The 18,611-nt window shown below is 37.5% G+C and overlaps 1 pseudogene; it reads right to left on the minus strand.

The window, feature by feature from the left end:
- Positions 1-217: 217 nt before the first annotated feature.
- Positions 218-3,979, minus strand: LOC147504309 (uncharacterized; annotated as a pseudogene).
- Positions 3,980-18,611: the final 14,632 nt, after the last annotated feature.

The raw sequence follows: 18,611 nt of genomic DNA on the forward strand, positions 1-18,611 counted from the left end.
TCAGAATAGAGCCTAGAATACACAGCTTGTTTAGTCTATAGACATCATTCCAACACTCTGCATCATTGATGGTATTTTTCTTTGCCATCTCCCTAGCTTCTAAAATTTCAACCAGAGAAATCGCACTTTTCTGCTTACTTTTGGGAGCAACATCAAAATACTTTTCCCTAAACTTCGCCAGTTTCTTCTTACACATCCTATAGTATATGTCATCAGGCTAATCGGTAAACAACCCCGTAAAAAGCGCAACATCAGACTTCTTAAAAGTCAAATATTCATCCTTAATTCTATAAGTTAGCTTCGAAACCCTCTTCTTCAACACTTCCAAAATCAGTCTCTCATGGGTAACAAGTTCGGACATCCTTAATTCCTCATCTGCAGAACCAACCTGACTAGGAACTGCAAATGGATACGCATTCACCAAAAACCCAAAAGGAGACGAACTCAATTCACCGGTTTGCTTCTTGCGGTTCTAATGTATAAAAAATCCCTTTGCAACTTTGACAAACCGCTGGCGTGCCCATAATAATACAGTTTTCCCTGCGTCTTCCCCTGTATTTTTATCCTCATTTTGCTGGCCTTTCTTCTTAGGGCTAATGTACTTTTGCGCCTCTTTTTTCTTCATCCTAGAAGAGAGCAAAATAACGAATAAAAAATTTAGGCAATCTACCATAAACCAGAGATTTAGTCCACCATATGTATACAGTCAAACCTCATTAGCAAACAAAAATACGACAAAATTGGTAGTAAGGAGAACAATTCATAAAGAGTATTCATAAGTAGAACTCTCACGCTAGGGTAGAACAAAATTGGTAAAACACTATATGAAAAACTAAATCAAGATTAAACTAAAGCCCCAATCAACTGACACTAAATTCCAAACCACACAATCTACAAATGGACCCATCTACAAAACATGTAAGGGTACATCAAACATCTCAAACTAAAATGAAACAAATTGGGTTGTGAGGAAAACAGTATTACCTGTAAGTTTAGGAATTGCAAATAAGACTTTATTAGTGCTGCATTGCGAAACCCAAAATTCAAATCAAAGTCAAGTCTGTCACACTTGGCAGCTAATGGGGTTTAATTTTGGATTCGAAAATCAAAAAACAATTTTAGTTTAATATTAGGGTTCAATTATCGGTTACTTGGGTTGAAAAAATAGTTGAAATACTTAGGGGTATTCATTTCCTGAGAAAAAGGTGTGACTCCCCAAAAACCAAAAAAAGGGCAACTCATAAATTTCAGCATGTTCCCCCCAAAAATATATATATTCACGTGCACCAGATGCATATTATACTAACTAGTATACTGAGTGGTAGTGGGGAGTCAACTAGATAACTGCAAGCAGTGGGGGCATGAGCGGAGGTGGAGAAGAGAGGGAGAGAGTTAGGGTTTGTGGTGGGGAGAGTGAAAGTTGGGTTTGGTTGAGAAGGAAGGAGGGAGAGGGAAGGAGAAATATATTTTGAAAAGATTTTGTATACCTCGTCAGACTTAATGGTGCCCCTAAATAAAATCGGACGCAAATGACATGCCAACAGAATTGTGAGCTAGCAATCTGAAAGTTGTATGAGAAAGAAATTAATTTAAAAACAAAACATATAAGAAGAATCATGTGTAACCAATCTCAGAGCCGATAGATCAATTAACGTGAACACCTAAAACAACTATCACTAATTTATACAACCCCAATCTTAAAGTGGACAAGACAAACATCTATATAAAATATAAACTAGTATATTGCGTGGCAGTGGGGAGTGAGCAGAGCTGCAGGGGGGAGAGAGAATTGGGTGATGTGGGGGAGAGAGAGAGATGGGTGAAGGAGAAAGGGTATTGGGGGCGAAGAAAAAATGAGAGAGAAGTTGAGGACAGACAGACAGAAACCAACCAACTTGGTTTTTAGATTAGATAACTGGAAGCAGTGGGGGCGTGAGCGGAGGTGGAGAAGAGAGGGAGAGATGGGTTTGTGGGTGGAGAGAGAGAGAGTTAGGGTTTGGTTGAGAGGGAGGGAAAGAAAGAGGGTGAAGGAGAGAGAAAAGGAGAGGTGAGGACAGACAGAAACCAACCAATTTGGTTTTTGTCCTCATAACCCCTCTTTGCCAAGATCGTTCGCTCCGCTCACTCGATTAGCAACAACATCATATATTTTACGGTGGCTTCTGCTTGGACGTTCAAAGCTACCGAAGATGGTCAAGCTTCACTTACAGTCAAAACTCAACTTACTCAAGATCATGCAATTCCCCCAATCAATTCTTCTGTTGGTGTGGTAAGAGGGTCTAAAACCTCATTTAATTCCTCTATTACCTTCTATTTACTATGATGGACAAATACAATATTCTTTACATTTTATTTTTCGCTCCCTTTTAATTTTCAAATAACCGTTGATTACATTTGGCTAACAGGTCACATGTCAGATCTGTGAATCAAAGAAACATATTGCACTTGATTGCAAATGCCTTAATACCCGTTGCCACAAACAACATTGAAATTGTTTTATGATACCACGTTATGGAGTTTATGAATATGGTGGAGTGCACAAGTTTTTGATATGCTCCAACCCTTGCTGCAATGGATTCCAACAACTACCTCAGTGAATTGGTGAAACAGATCACTGGATAGGCGTATGTCCTTACAAAGACATCCCCTGTCCAAGTGGTTGTCAAAGGGAGAGGGAATTTACCGAGATGTTGCCAAACTTGGCTGGAAAAGGGCTTACCATGCTTAAATGTGAACTGTGTGGGCAGAGTGAGATGTTTGGGCCGCTGGTGGAGAAGCTTAAGAACTTGTCTGTCACTGTTAATGTAAAAGTTGAGTGATAGAAAAGGGTTTTCAAATAATAGTTTATTATGGATTCCAGTTTCTTATGCATGTTCTTTAAATCGGATCATACGACAATGTAGTATCGTTATACTGCAATGAAACGAGAACATAATCAATTTCTTTGTTTTTAGCAGTCCTAATCAAATAACAGTCCTAAATGAAATAGCCTAATAAATGAAGTATGTTTTTTATGCTCTTGACCCAATCAATTTCTAGTTAATATGTTGGTTTAGGTTTCAATTCAATATCGTCCACCTTATGTACCAAATTATTCATTTTAATTCATAGACATACAGAAAAGTGCAATGTTTGTGGGGTATGTTTCAGTAGTACAACACAAACTACAAAACATTCCGTAATCAAACTAGAAAACAAACTGCTCATAGAAGTATTCTAAAGTTTAAGCATTCCTCGAAATCAAGAACAATTTTCACAATCCACGTACTGAAGGAGCCTGCGAACGAGAATTGATGACCTGCGAATAATGTTGCCAACATGGATGGCTCTTTGTAATTGCAGGCTGCCCAAAAAGGGTGTTGTTAAATATACTTTTGAACATTCTCTGATGTCACTACTCCTTCCAAATACATCCTAATATCACCCCCATGTCCTAACGAATTGTTGTTCTTATCACAGATGTCGTATGAAGTAGGAAGATGGCAGTGTGTGCGGGATTAAGCAATGCTTTATAAGGAGAATCATCGACGAGGAGACTGCTCGATTCATTGTACTCTCTCTTCTCCCAAGGAAGATTTGGGTCATCCTTATCCCAAAGTTTGACAAGTTCTTTGAACATCAAAGGCTTCTTATTGTTCTCAACAGTGTAAAACCCAGTAGTAGAGCAATGGGATTGGTCCCAACAAAACAACAATTGGGACTTCATATCGCCCATGGCAATATTGCGCACACCGTCCAAATTTCATTTTGTCTTTGATGACCAAACACCAACATTGAACCTTTGAAAACAAAACTTCAGGAAATCAACACAGGACGGCCTCTTACATATTGCCTTTCCATAAATGAACTTGTCGGCAATACAATTTGAAGGAAGGTCAAACTTGTTACCTATGTGAAGAAGCAAACCATTGACATCAAGAATGAGAAGTTTTCGCTTTGTTTTACTGATCAGTGGTCTTTCAATGAGCAAGCCTTCCATATTTCTCGATTCAAGCTCTTTCTTTTTTGGTGAGAAATTGTCTCGGTAAATTCCACAATCAGCAGCCACGCTTTGTCAACATCATCACCCTTTTCATCCACATCCATTCCCTTAACCGTTACAATATCAGCTTGTTGGCCCTGTCAATATTAGGTGAAAAAGATAGGTATATAATTAAGCTATATAATTAGGGATCTATAATTAAATGTATTAATTAAAACTTATATAGTAGGAGCAATGTGAGGAGGACTTACATTCTTGATGTCAATGGTTTGCTTTTCCCACTCTTGCTGGTTCTTCTTTTTCAATTCTTCCTTGAACTTTTCATTTTCTTCTTTGCACAACAGAAGTTCTTGTTCGAGTGTGTTGACCTTCTCCCTCAACTCTTCCTTAAACTTTTCATTTTTTTCTTTGCACAACAGAAGGTCTTGTTCGAGTGTGTTGACTTTCTTTTCCAACTCTTCCTTCAACTTTTCATTTTCTTCTTTGCACAAAAGAAGTTCTTGTTCAAGTGTGTTGACCTTCTTCCTTAACTCTTTTCTTCAATTGTTCATTTTCTTCTTTGCACAACAGAAGGTCTTGTTCGAGTGTGTTGACTTTCTCCCTCAAAATTTGGTTCTCCAGTCTTATTGACATGGCCTCATCATCTTCTTCAGTTATAGGCTGGACATCATTTCTTGATCAGAGGGTACAACGTCACTGGATATATTCTACAACAATGCTATTTCCTCATTTATTATAGCTTCGGCATCAACAATTACCTGATAAAGTTCAGCATCAACAATTAGTGTTTGAAATTTGGACCATGAACAATCAATGGTCATACTCTTATTGGACTATGAACATTCATTGTTCATTCCTATTTGGGGGTATGAACAATGATTGTTCATAGCCAGTTTAGTGGTATGAACAATATTTGTTCATAACTACTTTTGGATATTAATAATTAATAATACTAATACTATAATATATTTATACGCTAATACTATAGTGTGTATTTATACACTTCATATAGGTTGAAATCTACCTGATCAGAGGGTACAACATCACTGGATATGTTCTGCAGCAATGTTCTTTCCTCATCTGTTATGGCTTCGGCATCAACAATTACCTAATAAAGTTCAGCATTAACAATTAGTGTTTGAAATTTGGACCATGAACAATCAATGTTCATACTCTTATTGGACTATTAACATTCAGTGTTCATTCGTGAGCGTAGCGAACTCTTGAGGTCAGTTTCAAAAGCCCCCCTAAAATCCACTTTGTTGGTGTCTGTCTATACCATACCCCTCTCTCTAATAGTCTCTCTCTCTGCTCTGCCCTTCATCTCCCTCCTTCATCTTCCTTCTCTCATCTCCTCCCTCCTTCATCTTCCTCCTCTCATCTGCTGATCTTCTCTTCATCTCCCTCCTTCATCTTCCTCCTCTTATCTCCTCCCTTGATACGCTCACACCCCACTACTATATATGCAGTTATTCTAGTTATACACTAATACTATAGTGTGTATTTATACACTTCATATAGGTTGAAATCAACCTGATCAGCTTTTAACATGTTGAGTGCTGTGCTTCGAAATTGTCCAATCAATTTCTTCAGATTCCATCTCACACACCTTGGGAATTTTCTTTCATGATTTTCCACCTTTTTAATGAGTGTGGTGTGCTCACATATCCAAAACTGCAATGTGTGTGATGAAACCCATATTTAGTGCTAAAAATGTTATACAAACAGGCATTTACAAAGATTTCATATATGAACAATCATTGTTCATACTCCACCAATTGTTATACAAACATATATTAAGGAGATGCAGTTGAAATACTATACCATAAACATTATTGTGCATCCACTGATCGTCTTTATGTTCGTCTTTTTGTGCTTTTTGGCTGCAGCAATCAATTTGTCGTGTATGGCACTGGGCCAAGACAACTTTCTCAATGATTCCAAGTCTTCTACAGCCTTGATTAAGGGCCAAGTTACTCTAGAATTGGCATTAGCAAAGAAGCAAGTGGTGAACATGTAAAGCGACATCAGCCTTGAAAATTTTCAGCTGCATGTTCATCATTTGTCTCTTCAAGGTCTGCAATATTGCACCCGTTATATCAGCCTTGTTGATTATTGATTTCTCCCCACCACCCAAGTACTTTGATATGAATCTTGTTTGTTTATCTTTAGAACCAATAGTCTCTGTTGGATTAAAAAACATTTCTGTTACAGGTAGCCCAAGCATTAAACTTATCTCCTCATAAGTCAACTTTCAACTTTTTCCATCTATCTGAAATTCATTAGAGTTGTTATCATATTTGTCCAAGAGATTAAATATTTCTTTGTTGGGCTTGTTTACGTTACCTTCTACAATCTCCCCTTCCCACAATGCTTTAAACAACAACCATAATGGTGTCTTCTTCATTGCCTCAACATAAATTTTTGGAATTTTCTTTTCCTTTAGAAGTTTTACTAGTTTTATCATACAGGAGAGGCTGCTTCGCAGCTAAGGTGCTTGTGCCTTGGTCGATACTAGTTCCTTTCCCTGATCTTCCTTCTCCTTCTCTTCATTCTCCTTTTCACTCTCCTCTTCGGCCTTCTTTTTAGAAACTGTTTTACTACTCTTCTTTTTAGGAACTACTTTGCTGCTTGACTCTTTCTTCCTTTTCTTGGTAGGAGTGCTACTCGATTTTGGCTTTTGTTGCTTAGTTGAAGATTTCGAACATGCTCTTTTCCCTGGGGACTTATTTTTCTTTGATTTGTTCTTCCTCTTTGATTTGATTTTCATCCCTTGGAGTAATTCCTACAAATAAATGAACAAATAAATGAATGTCAGATATTGAAATTAAAAAATAGCAAAGTACCCTATAAACATTAGTCTGTTGATGTATGGTCAGGTATGAACATTCACTGTTTATAGTGCAACAAGAGTATGATCATTCAATGTTCATAGTCCACTAAGAGTATGAACACTGAATGCTCATAGTCCAACAAGAGTATGAACAATGAATGTTCATACATATATTTCCTAACATTCATATCTTAACATGTAAACTGTGCAAGTTACCATGAAAATCCAAATAGTGATATGAACAAATAATGTTCATATCTTTTTCTAGCAAAAAAATCACGAATTTCAATAATTATAACATGAAAAATATAATCAACATTATTGAAATGTACCTATAATGGTAGTTCGCCTTCTTCCCCGTCCTCAAGTTGTGAAAATAACACAATTTGTTGGTATAATTTATCTTGGTGTTCTTCACAATAAATTTGATTTTGAAAACTTAGATTTGTGCAATTTTCAGTGTTGCATGTGTTCTCTTCAGTCCGCAACGGTGATTTTGATATTTTGTTTTGTTTTGATGGAAATTTGAGATTTTGCTTAGGTTTTCGGTTTGTGGAGAGTTTTTTGTGGGGGTTTGTAGAGCATTTTTTTTGTGGGGGTTTGCGGGGGTTTTTGATTGTGTACACCTATTCAAGGGCAAACTTGAACTTTCCCCGTCCATGTCCTTGAGAGTGATTATGAAATAAGCTTGGGTTTGGGAGTGATTATTTCACTAGGTCTCTCTTTTATGCGCCAGAAACTCTTCTCCAAACTCTACCGACTTTCAAAAGGTAACAAGTATTCTCTTTAGTCTCTTAGTTATTTTTCACTCTTCTTGTTTCTAAACATATATACTTGGAATTAGGGATTTGGAGATATCACCTACGTCCATTCCGAACTCCTTTTTTATTTTACTTTTTTCTTTTGTTACATTGTTTTTATTAACATACGAGGGCATTAACTTATTAACTTATTTGGTTGATTATTTTTCCTCTTATTTTTGTTTGCCCCTATTAATGTGTTTTTTTGTGTTACATGTAAGCATCCAAACTGATCGTTCATTTTAAGATAGTTTCATTAGAGTATACTCAATCTTTTAATTATTATTTATTTGAGGTGGTTGCACAGTTTAAACTATATTTTTATATAAATAGTAAACACCTACAAATACGATTATGCATCACAAAATTATTTTAAACGTTCTAGTGATGGGAGATGATCCTCACTTGGTTACAACTGACATCTAAATGATTACGTTGCAGCGCTTCTACTAGAACCAAAAGAAATAGGAACAGTCATACCGAGGTGGACCAGCAATCACTTGTATATGCAAGATGACCATATATCGTTGTTACTTGTGGAGGGAGTGGTAATTTATTTCGATTTCTACTCTGCTTTAATTTTATTGAACAAATCAATTCACAACCAATAACTCCTGTAAATGATAAACAGGATCTTCCAGTGGTTCGTACCCATGAGCACACTAAAAATTTGCATCAGTGGAAGTTATCTGGAAACCAAAAGAAGATGGTTTCAAAAATGGGGTTTCAATACCTTAGAAAAATCCAACATTTCCAAGGGGACAAAGAGTTGATATCTGCTCTGATTGACCGATGGAGACCTGAAACCATTTCTTTCCACTTCCCATCGTTTGAATTTACAATTACTCTTCAGGATGTAGGTCATATATTAGGCTTGAACATCTTTGGGAATGCCCTTGTTAACAACTTGGACTGGAGTGCAGAAAAGGCTTGCTCAAAAATTTTGGGCTTTTCACCCCCTAAAGACAAAGTAAGAGGGAAAAGCGTTGATATCCGATGGTTGACAGATACCTTTTCCAATGTTGGATCTGAACATCAGACAAGGGCCACAATTGCATATGTCATGTACCTCATTGGAAGCACTATATTTTCTGAAGGAGGGGGCAACTGTGTCCATACCAAGTACCTACAATTTCTGAACAATATTGAGTCTTGTGCCATGTATGCTTGGGCTAGTGCTGCTCTTGTGTATTTATTTAAGGCCCTAAAGGGAGCATCAATCCACCGTACACCAAATGAGTGCAAGAGAGGAACAAAATCAAATTTTCGACTCAACTTGTATGGTTCTTCTACATTGTTGTTGGTACGTATTGTTGGGTATAGTTGAACTTTTTTGGATTAATTGTATATTGTGGAATTGATGTAACTTTTAAAATTTTGACTGTAAACTTGGTTTTATGAGAGGTTCCGCTTGTATCCATTGACTCGTGAACCAAAAGTGTATTCCCTGCGGCTTGTAGATGGAAATATATCAGGGATCAACCTCACAGAAAGCAATCGTATCAAGTTATCAAATATGAGTTGAACATACTCCGCGAGGATCAGGTTAGCGTTTTATCAGTACCAACAATTTATAAAACACATTATGTCTGGCATACTATTACTAATATTAATTTGTTTCTTAGGTTGTCTGGTAGCCATGGGATAAGTGGCTGAATACTCTTGATTTTGCCTTTTTTCTTCACTCTTGGTCCCGATACCTACATGGCTGATCCACTTCGATTATGTAGTGAAGTATATGCCTGATCGTTGTATGAGGCAATTTGGCTTTCAACAACATATACCAGCCCCGCCAGATAGATGGGACCGTGAAGCAAAATCGGAATTCATGGAATGATGTGTTAGGGAGTGGAATGATTGGTGGATGGGTCATTATGAACACGTAGTAGACTACCCTCAGGATACGAGTGAAGTGTATCTGGATTGGTACCTGGATCACTTTGTTTGACTCGAAGTTACACCCGGCCACGGCAAGTTGTTGTTCATGGATAGATGGCATCGAGAGGTGATTTTTTGTGAATCTATTAGTTTGCTCTATAGCCCAACTTCTACTATGATGTGACGAATGACTTGAAAAAAAAAATTAAAATTGGCGTTCAAATAAATAGTCCGATAGTGACCTACCCATGCCCTATTGTTGTCAATCTATGATGGACTTGTCATTACAATAGTCTTGTTATTTTTGTTTACTTATGGTTAGTTCTATAATTGATGTAATCATTAACAGGTTATTGTAAGTTTTGTCTTTCTTGCAGAGGGAGCGCTCTATTCAGTTTGCAAAGTTGGTTGAACCAATACTGCTAAATACTCGTGATCAAGAAATCCCTCCACAGCTGCATTCGATGCTTGCGGAGATATTAAAAGATTCCTCAATACAGCAAAACCCACATACGAGTAGCGAGCAATGTGACCTGACTGCAACTAATCCTGGATTGGTATCAACTTATACAAGCTCTGATAGTGGCAGTGACACGAATGGAGAGGCTGAAGATGACAGTGATGATGATGCTCTAACTGGTGGCACTTTAGCCACTCATCTTGATAAAAAATCTATTAGGGCCCATTATGGAGGGATTTGGGTTGGTAAAAATATGAGAGGGATGAAAGTGTGGGTGTACAATGGTGGTCAAGTTGTTGATTCTCCAGAGATGTAGCTTAATGAAATGACAAGAGTGAAGTTATTTAATTGGATACGATAAGTTATTGAATGTCCCTCTGATGAAAATGTTACTGTTTGTTGGCTGGTTAGGGGCATGAAAATTACACTAGAGACTGACAACACGGTGATAGAGTTCTTTGCCAATTCGGCTCCTCACGAATATGGGCTCGTTCATATTTATGTGGACTTTGTGTAAGATCTGATAGAGACGGTCCTACCAAGAATTCAACCAACCAGCCAAGATGGTGAGTATTCCTTTTCCATCTTCACTTGTCATTGTCATATGATTTTCCTAAGTTCAGTGGGTGAAACTGAGAAGGACTAAAAGACTAAGAGTATGAACATTCAGTGTTCATAGTCAACTAGGAGTATGAACTCTGATTGTTCATAGTCCACTAGGAGTTTAGTGTTCATAGTGTATGAACACTGATTGTTCATAGTCCAACAAGAGTATGAACATTCTATGTTCTTAGTCCACTAGGAGTATGAACACTGATTGTTCATAGTCCAACAAGAGTATGAACATTCAATGTCCATAGTCTACTAAGAGTATGAACACTGAATGTTCATAGTCCAACAATAGTATGAACATTCAGTGTTCAAAGTCCTAGTTGACTATGAACACTGAATATGAACAACAAAGGAAAGGAAGGAGAGAGAAGAAATGGGACCCATGATTGTCCTTAACTCATTACTAGTTTCGGTTCTTGAGTTCTTGACTCAAGCTCAAAGCCAGATTCCTCTGACCAAAGTACATAGTTGTCCACCTAAGCAAAAAACTGGCCATTAGATTAATTGATCTGACACGCTATTTAGAGTACGAAAGTGAGTAAACTATGGTGAGTAAACCGATCCCTTCCTTATATCTATATTTCTTCAGCCGTTTGAGAGTCAGCTGACTGTGAATTTGTTCTTTACTTAAATAGTTCAATTTGTTAGTAATTTGACAATATAGATAAAGACAATATAGTGTTATTAATTATATTTTATTGTTTTTCACATATACTGATGTTCTGAGGCATCCAGCTCCATTGCCTAATTCCATAATTGTCAAGGAAACACAAGAAGGTGCAACGACAGTGCAAGGGGCATCAAATTTTCAGCAAGAAGGACCCTCGGTGCAGAAACTACAAAGAGATGTAGTTGATGTTGGCAAGCAAAAGAAGGAGAATAAGCAGAAGCTTGGTGTTGAAGAGTTAAATTCCACTCCTAAAGTTGCAATGATTACAAGATCGATGAAGCGTCTGGAAGGCTGACATTTGTGGAGTTTTACGCCAAAGCAATGTGATAAGAGTCCAAAACTATAGTTTTAACCCCTTAATAATACTACTTTTAGACCAATTATACGAGTAATAAATAAGAGTTAATGCTAATTACGTGCTTTTATGTATTTCAGGCATGGAACTCAATTATGTGCAGAAATGTGCCACTTTGGCGATATAAAGGAGCAAAAGTTTGGTTGCTAAGAAGTTCTATGATAAAGGCCAAGATTTAAGGAGACAAAGCCTTTATAAAGCCCGGTCAAAAGCTGAAAAGTCAACACGGGCAGAAATAGTGCACAAGTCAGCAAAACTTCCGAAGACCATATCTTTAGATTCAGGCCTCGGATTTGGGCCTACCTAACGTCAAAACCACCGGCTCAGAAAGAGCTTTCCAATGGTCTAAGCCTTGACCCTATCAGAGGAGCAGAAGTAGACAAAATGTCTGTTGAAGTCAAAGCCAGTTGAAACGGGTTCTGTGGACTGAAGAAATTAGGCTTTGGGCTCGATTTTCCAACCCAAAACATGGCTCCTCAGCCCATGCACGAAATTGTGTATCTGGTCTCCTCCTTTAGATAAAACAAGACTTAGCTCTTAAGAAAGATATAGTTAGATAGCTTATAATAGAAAGTAGCCATTAGAATAGCTTGTAGATCTAGTTTTTGAATTTCAATGAGTAATTAATTAGTTTCATTCCTTGTTTTAGATTAATTATTTGAATCATTGTTCTTCATTCATTAGATAAATAAAATAGTAGTTCTTGTTAATTTCGATTTTGTCATTTAAATTTGTTTAGATCTAATTTCAATTATTGTTTGTTATTCATTTCCTAGTTATTAATTTGGATTTGAATTCTTGAGTAGTTAAATTAGAAGTCCAAATCTTTATATTATGCCTAGTTTTAATTCAATTGGAAATGATAGTTTGATGAATCAAGACTAAACCTCTATTAGAGGGGTTTGATGAAGCCTTGATGAAAACTTGATTGTGTAGTATAGAATCGTTATAAGAATCTATTCCACTTTAGAAGGTCGTTGATTCGCCATGAGAATGGGTCGACGACCTCACATGCTAGTTATGAATTGGTAGAAATGCCATGTATAATTAGGGATTAGAACGACCAATTCTTACTGTAAGAACGTAAGAATTGGTTTACAACAAATCTATGCTAGTTTATTAAGTTGGTAATCAAGGTGGAATCAAATTCTCCTAATTCTTTATTTAGATTCAACTCTTAGCATTATGTCATTCTGTTATTTGTATCTTGTTATTTGAATTCACATCATAGTATAAATTCCCTTTGTAAATCTCTCATTGACCTTTGATAGACCATCAATTATAGAAAACTTGAATGCTAAAGGACTAGGAGTGGAACGAATCTTCTATTCCAACTCTACGTCAATAGATTCGAGAGTAGAAGACAAATATCTTTGATAAGTCTAGTATAAGCAACAGTTTATAGGTTTACTTTTGTTTAGAGTTTCATCGCTTTATTCATTAGAAAAACTATATTTTTTATTGTTATCACAATGTTACATTGGCGTAATGTTTCTCTTCATAAACAGACGAGTGTTTCTCTTCATCAAGAATTTTGGCAATGTAAATAATCTGGTGACAAAGTTACAATCTGAGTTTGAAGTGTGTTAGTTGGCAGCTGATGCAAATCCAGAAGATTGTAAGTGTAACGCCCGTATTTAAAATACGTAATTATTTATTTATTAATTAATTTAATTATTTATATAAAATCTGTTGGATTGGATTTGGAATACGTGGGCCTGATTTCTGGGCCCGAGTCTGTGTTGGGCTTGGGTTTCAAACCCAAGTATATAATCACATTGTTCTAGAGAATAGGGTTCTTAGAGAATAAAAAAATAATAATAATAAAAATGGAGGCAGAGATAGAAGCTGGATTTCTAGAGCGTTGGAACACGACGATTCGGACTAGGAGGATTCATGGAGCTTGGGATTAAGGTGAGTAGTTAGTTTTCTACTTCACCGGTATACAGAAATCATTTTATTGTTCATTCTTCTTTGTCCTGTCTCGTTATTTTCTTTAAACTAGTTAAATATTGGTATGTTAAATATTGGTATATTGTTTTTGGGTTAGTAGTGAAACTATTTGAACTGTTGAAGCTCGACAGACGTCAATGGCGGCGCGAGCCAAACCAACGTTCGTTCGGTATATGGTTTGAAACGGCTATATTGTTGTTGTGTGGGTTGGTTTTTATTTTGTATTGGGTGGTTGATGTCGGGTATTGAAGATTGGTCGGGTGCTGTCGAAGATTCGACAGACGTTAATAGCGTCGACAGTTGTGAGCCTAGAGGTTTTGAGTGGGTGTTGGTTACACTCCAAAGGTTTGGTTGTGAGGGGGATCGGAACCCAATCGTTTGAGTGCTGTTGGGGGCGGTTGGAAGCTTGGAGAACCATTAATGGCAGCTCGACCAAACCTCCTCCAGTAAAATAGTTTGAACTGTTTTTGGTTGATTTTGTTGGTGGTTGATGTATGTTTGAATGTTGGGATTTGGTGGGGGGCTGTCGGAGGTTGTATAAGCGTTAATGGCGGCAGGAATTATTTCCAGATCTAGTTTTGGTGAAGTTTGGATTTTAGGATTTGAGGTTTTTGCCTTAATTAAAGTGGTAGTGGTTTTCGCAGGGATTAAAACCGCTTGGTTGAATTGGGTGGTCGAGTGGAGGTCGACAGTGGTCAATCTGGTTGTGGAGGCTGCTAGAGGAAGGAGATGACCGGTTTGGGCTTGGGCTTTGGGCCTAATTCCTTAGTTTTGTTGGTTGGGCCGGAACTAAGTTAGTTAGTTGGGTTGGGCCAAAGTTCTATTTTTTTGTCTTGGGCCTTAGTTGGTTTTTGGGCCCGATTTTAGTTTGTTTTGGTTTGGGCCATTTCCAATTAGTTGTTATGGGCCAGTCCTAATTTTTGTAATCATGGGCCGGTTTTCTTTTATTTTGTGGCCGGGTTCAAAGGTTTGGGCTTGGCCAGTTGGGTCCGAACCATTACCTTAGTCATGAGCCCATGAGCCATGCACATTGACCTTAGTCCTGAACCATGGCTATGACCCTGAACCTGTTGGACATGGAAACGACAGTTTGACTTTGACAATGACGTGTTGACTTTGAGTTTGACCGTTGATTGTGGAATGTTGACTTTTCCAATTTTTCACATATTTAAGAATATGGACAAATATAGTAATAAAATATTATCGATATTGTATAACCTTGTTTATCATTATCTAATTAAGATTTGACGTGAGTAGTGCGTAAAGCATATAATGTTTCACACGTAACCAAAGGGTAATTCTGATAACAAGACTTAGATATATATGTTTTTATGAGTATTCAATTATATACGGAGTTAGATTCATGGACTTTAGATTTTTGGGGATTTGATTGTGGGCTGTGGACTGTTTAATTGTGCTACATTTTATGTTGTAAATTGTATGGACAAATCAAATGCTAAAATCCTGTGGAAGCTTGTATAAACTTGTTTGTCAGTATCTAATATAGATTTGACGTTGAGGTTGTGTATTTTTGACACGTGACGAGATAGAAACTTTAGGAGATATAATATTCCTAAAACGCTATAAAAATGTTATGCGATATGTTTGAAGCAATTGTGACATTATATAATATCTTGGGATATATATATATATATTAAATGCAATACTTTTGGAGAAATAAATGTATAGACACTCCATTATTTTATCTGTGAGATGCTAGTAGAGTATTTGTAGATATTTCCCACGGGATTGTGGCGTAGTGCAATAATATATTGGCACGTGAAAGAATAAAAGTTGTATTGAGATGTATTGAGATAATTCTAAATATATTTGGCTTAGTGCAATAATGTATTTGACCTGCACGTGATATAGTGGAATTATTATGAATCATAAATGTATGACTTTTGAATAAATTACGTAACGAAAATCCTATAACCTAGCTACCACAACTCATGTGATATATTGGCCCTTCTGGCGTTTCAGTGAATCTGAATGGCCCTTCGGGCATAAGTAATTTGATTGGCCCTTCTGGCGTTTTAGTGAATCTGAATGGCCCTTTTGGCGAAAGTAATGTGATTGGCCCTTCTGGCATTTCAGTAAATCTGAATGGCCCTTCTGGCGTAGCCAAATAATGGCTTGATTATTCCGTTCGCAAAATAGAACGAGACGCGCGATATTTTATGCCGAATAATGGCAGTACTTATATAATGGCTTTCGTGTGAGGGTTACCTAGTGTGCGGCATCCCGCTCAGAGTAGTTATGCACGGAGTGGTTCATTATGTAAGGGGAGGCATGTGGATGTACATGTTCGGCGTTGGAAAGCGATTGTGGTAGCCAGGGAAACTAGGTAAGACATAGATACGACGTGATTTTAGGGACACGCAAAGAAAGCCTTAAATAATATAATTATGGTAAAATGTTGGTTAACTATATATCTTTAGATAGAGGATTGTATATGGCTTTGCTGAGGGGTGGGTCAAACTAATTACTTAGGCAGAGACAACCCACTCTGTAATTGAGCATGAAATGCGGTTCGGATATAATATGCTTGGTTGGGTATTTGTTTAGTTAGAACCTAAGGCGCCTCGATGGAGGAACTACATGCCTTATTTATTATGCGTATAGTTTGTTGTGTGGTTAGTGGGGAGTTAAGGCGCCTCAGTGGAGGAACTACCTACCTTACTTATTGTAGTTAAGAATGTTGTATTAGTTTTTGGAAATTAAGGCGCCTCGGTGGAGGAACTAACTGCCTTATGGATTATGTATATATATGTAAAATTATATGTTTTATTTTAGGGCTACTCACACCAGCATTTTTATAATGCTGACCCGATTTGCATGTTTGCTTATCGGGTGTGTTCATTAAATGAACATAGTTGATAAGTCTTGACAGGTTTAGTGTTGAAGAAGGTTGGTTGCTGCTTATGGTTTGCATTAATGTCGCATTTCAAGATAGGTTTTGTTTTCCCTTGAGGTGATATAGATTTTCAGTTGAGACAATGTTATTTGTATTTTCATTTGTAAATTTAATTAAAAAGTTATTGAAAAGAGATTTGTAACCTAATCTTATTTGTGAATTTTTGCAATGAAGAGGACTTTTCTTTAAGTTAAAAATTTTATTGGTTTTTAATTATCCGCACATTTAAACTATTTATGGGTTTTTGGGAGTTGAGAGTGCGTCACACCTCGAAGATCGAAGAGTCGGGAACAAATATTGTTTTTCCGAATTCTGTCGAAATTTGGGGTGTGACAGTAAGCTTCTTCAAGACTTGGAAACTAAAGAAAGATGTTTAATAAATGTATAATCAAATAGATTCCATGGCAACTATGTCCCAATCGAAATTCAATTCTGATACTATTAAGACATCTGCACAGCCTAAGCCATGAAAATCCACGAAAACCTATAATCAATCAATCATCATGTATGCGTTGAATTGTTCGATTCCCGAAGTTTGAAATGGAGAAGGTTGATCAACTTGGATTTCTGAATAGACTCAACAGCTCGGTTAATAGAAGAACTGGGGCTTAACCTTGGCCGTCAGTTCGTTCCTTTGTTTTTGCTAAATGTATATTTCTTCTTTTTGCTTGGTTTCCTGATGCTTTGAATGTGACATTCCTTATCTTGCTGTAATTGTCTGGCCTTGTATGCGACCCTTGATAAGAGTGGGTGAGGCTAAGTAATCTGTAAGCCTGAGTGAGCATCTATAAGCTGAAGGGTCCTCTATTTTAGAACGTATGAAGCATCCTTTATTCTAGAGTTGAGGGGACGTTAGTACGTTTCGTGCATGCGTGGCATGTGTAGGAATATGAACGGCTTGTCTCTTTTTGATGCAGGCATATTGGTATTTAACATTGCCCTTGAATCTTGGACGAGGATTGGGCTACCGCAGACTAAATCCCCACCAAAGTCGTACAAACTGCTTCAGTTTAATGGTACTATTGCTATTATGTTCAGGTTCTGGGGTGAGGAGAACAATGCTACTAAGAAATTAGAACTTAGAGTTTTACATGATTACGACAACAGGTTGTGGAGTGAACCGAGGATGTATTGGTTGGACAAATTGTATTCACTACTATAGATGTTGGTTATTTTGGGACTACGACCTGATGATTTGTTGGATAAGGAATGGCTGCACTCTTCTTGGGATAAGAGTTTCCTATGTATCAAGTTTCTCGGAGTCAACTTGAATCAAGCCTTACGTAGTTCATCACTCTCTATTTATGGATGTGTGCTTGAACCATTATGGATCGCAGATCCCCCTTGTATGCTATCTTGATGATTCGCCATTACTCTGATGTTACAAAGTAAATGTCTCCTTGATTGTTGCGTTGACTGAGCTCCAGGATTGCGCTAGTTAATATCATTCCATGAATGGCTGTAACAGTTGCTGGTAATGACCTGGATGTTGGGTCGTTGGTACGATATGATATGGTGGGACGACCTGAAGTAAGACGTCCTGCCTTGTGGACACGTGCTCTGTATTGTAGAATGGAGGGTACTTACAACTACATTACCGTCACGATGTCACCCGTATTTTGTCGACCTACCCACAGAAAATATTGCAGCTTTTGAATGCGACGACAGTATCCTTGTGTACGATTTCAATGAAAAGAAGTTGCCCTTGTGTCGACAAATTTTCTGACGCCTATTTGGCGTCACAAATTGGGAAAAACCCCTATCACAAAAAAGCTTTTATGGTGTAGTGAGCCAGACTTCACTGCAACTTGGTTTAACCCGTATGCTATTCGTGAGAGCTCTACACAGCGTGCTGGTGACGTGGGGAGCGAGTTCTACTATGTTGGGAGGATGGGGAAGAAGCGTATGGTGAAACGTTTTGACTTTAGCTTCCACTCGGCATCCATAGCGACCTGCTTTTTGGAAGGAATAGTAATGGATGGTGATAAAGCAGAAGTTGAAGCTGAAACCCTAGAAACAACTCTGAAGACCATGGATTGGGCCTGTTGTTTGGTGAGTTCTTTATTTGTACTGGCTTCTTGTTGTTTGATTTTCGAACTTTAACATTGATGTGTTCTTTATAGTTCCTTGCTGGCTACGATAAGCTGAAGC

This window comes from Coptis chinensis, chromosome 4 (assembly GCF_015680905.1).
Source record: "Coptis chinensis isolate HL-2020 chromosome 4, ASM1568090v1, whole genome shotgun sequence".
NCBI classification, from domain to species: Eukaryota; Viridiplantae; Streptophyta; class Magnoliopsida; order Ranunculales; family Ranunculaceae; genus Coptis; species Coptis chinensis.